Genomic DNA, 5,810 nt, shown 5'->3' with positions numbered 1-5,810 from the left:
AAAACCAAAATCCTGTGTTGAAAGGACAGGATGTTATGCAATGAGGTAGAAGCACGATGCATCAAACAATGTCCACACTGAGGAAAATGTTGGTTATACAGCCTTTAATTGACAAAGAGACCAGTCCATTTAGACAAACCACTGTGAACTCCTATTACATGCTGGAAATGGGAGGCACTAGAGACCATGCATGATCATGGAGTGGTTTTCACACAAGGAATGCTGACTCTGTGGAAGTAGTGATAACAGCTGTTGCTGCCCTTATTCTTGTCATTGTTGCCATAATTAATTGGAAGTAACACATCGATTGCTTATCATCTTTTAGTCATCAGACTGAGCACACTTACTGGACTATCTGAAGAACGTGTTTATGCCACATTCATAAATTAGTCCTAAGTAGGGATCCTAGAGCAACCCTACAATCCTAATACCTCCACCTTGTTCACTTACTGTCTTGACCTTTTTCTCCTTTTCTCTGCTTTACCTTCTCCTGCAGTGAATGAACTGGCCATACTTGCAGAAAAGATCAAACTCTCCTTTCCTGTCCTTATTTTTATGCCTTCTGCCATTCTCAAAAGTCATCCCTCTGGAAATTGCCTTCATTCATCATCAATTTACTCTTTGAATTGAATCCTTCACTTAAACATAAATATCTGTGATATCTCACAGTAATAAAAAGCTCATTGACATCAATTGATATCACATGCTCTTCTAGCTACTGCTCCATATCTCAGCTCTAATTTACAAAAAGAAAAAGAGAAACTATCTTTACTTTAGTCATTTTGTTCACTTCCTCTCTACTTTACGATTTCCTCTCTGAGCACAACTACACTGAAATTTGTTTTATTAAGGACACAAATAATACCTATGTTGGCAAACACAAGGTTCAACTCTCAGTTATGGTAACTAGAAACTGCAGCTGTCACAGAGAATCACAATCTGTGTCTTTGAGCATTTTCCTCACCTGTGTCTAAAATATTACTCTTTCTTACTCCATCATATCCTCTTGTCTGACTGACTTCTCAATGGGCTCCCGTTGCCCCAGGTCTCAATCTCAGACCTTTTCTCTTACCTAATTTATCACAACAAGTGCAATGTTTTTAAATAATCCTTTTACTCTGAAGGTTACCAAATGTAAGTCCAGAACTCTAATATGATTTTCAAGTGACTTCACAGACCTAATGTGCATTTAAAATTTGTTTCAACTGAATTCTTGATTTCTCCTGAAACCTGACGCTCTAGAAGTTTGAAGTCTCAGTAGGTGGAAATTGCATTGTCCACTCGCTTGTGCCCAAACCACTGAGTTACCTGCACTCCACACTCTCTCCTGACAGACATCTTTTCTGTAAGCTAAATCCTGTGGCATCACCCCCTTACTTAACCCATCTCTGAAGCCCCTAATTGTGTTCATGCATCCTAGTTCCATGATCTGTCTGTAATATTCTCAATATTATTGGCACATTGATCCTTTTAAAACTGTATGTCTCATCATGTCACATCTCTGCAGTAAATTCTTTCAGAGCTGACCATTTCAAAACAAAACCAATAATGTATCTACATGCTGTTGTTGAATCACAAAGGGTTGTACAAAGCAACTTTCTGGCCAAAACCTTTATCGAGCACATATGCTTATGTTACAATTACATGCAAAGGGTCACAGTAGTGATTTTTTATATTAATATAAAATCTACTCTCTTCAAGTAGGTGCATGATGTTTGGACAATCATAAGTAATAGTTGGTTTAGTTAAATGTAGCCACAATACATTGTGGCTTAATATTTGATGTCACTATACTCTGCTCAAGAAATTTAAGAGATCATAGGTTAGAGTCTGCTAAGTTAAATAAAAAAAATAAAATGCATTATTAAAATTCTATGATTCTCTTTCTTGTCACTTATGAGCCAGTATTCATTTTCTTTATGATACAGAAATAATTGAAGAAATGTTGGTACCAAATTTGGTAGCTTTGTAGGGTTTTTTGGTTTGTTTAACCATGAATTAATTGTGAAGGCAACTTAGTTCAGAATAAAGGGATTGTTATGATCTCTATTATTTATTGTCGATGTGGGGTTTTTTCATAGAGACAAGAACCAAGTAGAAGATGAATTCCTTAACTTAATAAGAAATGATGTTGATACTTAGCCAACATTCTCTGCCTAACTAATGAAATATCTTTTCTTTCCTCCTCTACAGATCAAATACCTGGACAGGCTGAATTCTATTTATTGGCAATTAAAAAACACTTTGCTAGCAGACAAAAGAGTCTCTTATGAAACAGGGCACAAAGAGGATGCTCTTAGGAAGACATTGTGTCAAGGCACTGAACTTTAATCATCACTCATGAATACTTTCTGAGCAGGTGAGCATCACATGAATACCTTTTTAAATGCCCCCAAGACGCTCTTGTTTCTGAGGCTGTAGATGAGAGGGTTGAGCATGGGTGTGACTATGGTATAGAAGGCTGACACTGCCTTGTCCTTCTCAGGGGTGTGGAAGGACTGGGGCAGAACATAATTATAGAAGGCAGCCCCATAGAAAATGCTGACTGTAGTCAAGTGAGAAGAGCATGTAGTAAAGGCCTTTCTCCGGCCTTCAGGGGAGCGCATGTGGTGGACGGTTAACAAGATGAGGGAATAGGAGGCTGCAATGACAGAGACGGGGATGAGCAGCATGATTACACAGCAGATGCACATTAGGGGTTCATACAAGGATGTGTCAGCACAGGCCAGCCTGAGAACTGCAGGGATCTCACAGAAGAAATGGTTGATGAGGCGGGAGCCACAGTAGGGGAAATTCATGGTGATGGGCGTGAGCAGCAAGCCATCCAGGGACCCACCAAACCAGGCACCAGCAGCCAGCAGAAGACACACCCTGCGGTTCATCAGGACGGGGTATCTCAGAGGGTCACACACGGCCACATAGCGGTCATAGGCCATGCAGCCCAGGAGGAAGAACTCGGAGCCAATCATGGTCATGTAGAGGAAGATCTGGATGCCACAGCCCACAAAGGAAATGGTCTTCTCCTTAGAAACCATGTCAACCAGGAGCTTTGGGACAATGGTACAAATGAAAACAGTATCCATCACAGACAGCTGGCTGAGCAGGAAGTACATAGGGGTGTGGAGGAGGGAGTCCACCTGAATCAAGTATATCATGACCAGATTTGCAGTTATAGCCACCACAAAAATAGCAAAAATAATTGCAAAGACTATCCCTTCAGCTTTTTTGCTCAACAATAGCCCCAAGAGGATGAAGTCTGCTGATGAAGTTCTATTCTTCATTGATGTTGCCTATGACAGCTCCAGGGAGCAGGAAGCCACGGAGACCAAGAAGAGAGGTGAGAGAACACCCTTCCTGGATGGGAGAGACTCACAGCCGAGACGGCACCTCAAGTGATGCTGGTCGGGATGCCGTCTTCCAAGGCAGAAGGCTAGAGAAAAGCAGACCGAGAGACACAGCCATAAGTCACTGACTGTAGATCCATTTCTCTTTGTTGGAGAGCAACCCTTTGTATATTGTGCTTATGTTCATGTATAACATGTATATGTTGTGCTAATTACATAATAATGTTGTTGTTTGCTATACCTGGATTAGAGATTTAACTGTATCAGTCCTATGCATTCTGCATTTTTGGTGTCCAGAGTGATGTCCAAACCATAGGGCTAAGTGTACACTAGTGGGAGAAAGGGTGATTGATTCACTGATTTGTGGGTAATGTTGACCAAAATGAATAGTTTAGTTTTAAAGGAAAATCACGCCTCTATGTCCGCTCTGTTGAAGTGCTTCCCCTCTGACACTTCTAGTCTGCAAATGTGTGGTGACTTCCTCCTCACACTAAACAATTCTCCAACTTTTTCAATACCAGTTTAGTGTCCAAAAATTTAATTGAATTCTCACTATCTGCCTAATATAGTGTCGATTCCACAGGAAAAAGGCTCACTTCCACAAGACAGCCCCCCACCCTTCAGATGTCAACGGCAATTCCAGGTCATTACCCATGTTTCTGACATACTGACTATATATCAGAGGTAACTATGACTTCTGGGGATCAATTGATTTTCTCTAATTGCTCATGGGATAGCTAAGTTAAGAGTTTTTAAATTGGGTATTGTGGGAAAAAGATGGTGGTGTGAGAAGCAAGGCAGAAACCTCCTCCGCAAATCACATAAAACATGAAAATACAGCAAATACAACTAATCCTGAAAATGATCCAAAGACTGCAGAACAGATTGCCTACATCTGGGAAGAAGAGAAGACACAGAAAAGGATAAAGTGGCAAAGCCAAGATATGGCGGGACCCAAGCCCTCCCACCACCCCAATCCACAGGTGGGATGAAGAGGAGTACAGCAGGGAGGGAGTAGGAGCCCAAGACTGCTGAACACCAGGCCCTGGAGATCTGCTCCTGGAACATGAACCCACATTACATGGTGCTCTAGAGATTAGTGAGGCTGGAAAGCAAAGGTAGGTGGAACACTCAGAGAGGCTGTGATATGAGATGCTTATGGAAAATAGTTATCCAATACCAGCATACCTCAATATTTTGAGACAAAATAAAAGCAGGAAGTTTGAAGGACTTCCCAGCAGCAAGAGGGATGCTAAGAGGGCAAAGATTACACAGAGATCTCTTCTTAGGAGAAAGGGCAGGTGGACAACACCTTCCCAGCCCACTCTACCCAGCAGGTTGGGAACTCTCAGGAGCTTTATATGCTCCACTCCATGCCCCTGTCTGGAAATGCAGACCTGCAGTCCCCCACTATGATAAGGAGTCTGCCACTCCTTTCTCCCCACAAGCAGTGGTCCTGCTTTCCTGTCACCCCACTATTAGTGGCAGGCTGGCTGGAGGGTGGCTCCACACATGGAAGGTCGAGGGGCACATAACCAAGGCTCCTCCATGCACACATGGCACCACTGTTCTGGCAGTAGAGCCAGACATCACCGCTGGGAAGGCAGGAAATTCTCCCAGCCAAGCTCTTTCCTCCCAGCAGGCACTGGTGCGGCTTGCCTGCAACCCCATCATTGCAGCTGAATGGAAGGAGGGCTGCTCCACCCATGGCAGCTCCAGAAGTGCAGCTTTGAATAGTCTCAGTGCTCGTGTGATCAGCGGAGAGCTCACACATCCCATCTGATCAGATCACTACAAGCAAGGCAGAAAGGTGCCTCACCTTCTGCACACCAACAGCTGGGGCTCCCACACAGGAAACTGAGACTCTGGGCACTAGAGGGCGCTTCCTAAACAAAGCTATTATTCCATAGGAAATACTAAAACAAATGAAGAAGCAGAGGAATTTGGCCCAAACTAAACTATAAGAAAAAACATCAGAAAGAGGGCTTAGTGTAACTGAAATCACCAATCTTCTTGACTGATTTACAGAAAAGTATTCAAGATCTCAGGGAGGACTTCAACAAACAGAAACCCTGAAAATGAACCACTCAGAGCTGAAGAATACAATATCTAAAATGAAATATACAATGGAAGGATTTAAAAGTAGATTAGATGAGGTAGAGGAGATGGAAAATGAAATAAAAATTAGAGAACAGGAATACAAAGATGCTGAGGCATAGAGAGAAAAAAGGATCTCTAGGAATGAAAGAATAAGAGAACTGTGCAACCAATCCAAATGGAACAATATTTGCATTATAGGGGTACCAGAAGGAGAGAGAGAAAAAAGGATAGAAAGTGTCTTTGAGGAAATAATTGTTGAAAAATTCCCCATTCTTGGGAAGGAAATAGTCTCTCAGGTCATAGAAGTGCAGAGATCTCCCAATACAATGAACCCTAGGAAGACAACACCAAGACATATAATATTTG

The 5,810-nt window shown here is 42.2% G+C and overlaps 1 pseudogene; it reads right to left on the bottom strand.

Moving 5' to 3' along the window:
* Window positions 1–2,327: 2,327 nt before the first annotated feature.
* Window positions 2,328–3,281, bottom strand: LOC118912999 (olfactory receptor 2T11-like; annotated as a pseudogene).
* Window positions 3,282–5,810: the final 2,529 nt, after the last annotated feature.

The sequence above is a fragment of the Manis pentadactyla genome, chromosome 13 (genome assembly GCF_030020395.1).
Source record: "Manis pentadactyla isolate mManPen7 chromosome 13, mManPen7.hap1, whole genome shotgun sequence".
NCBI classification, from domain to species: domain Eukaryota; kingdom Metazoa; phylum Chordata; class Mammalia; order Pholidota; family Manidae; genus Manis; species Manis pentadactyla.
This window is presented reverse-complemented; position numbering and strand designations above follow the sequence as displayed.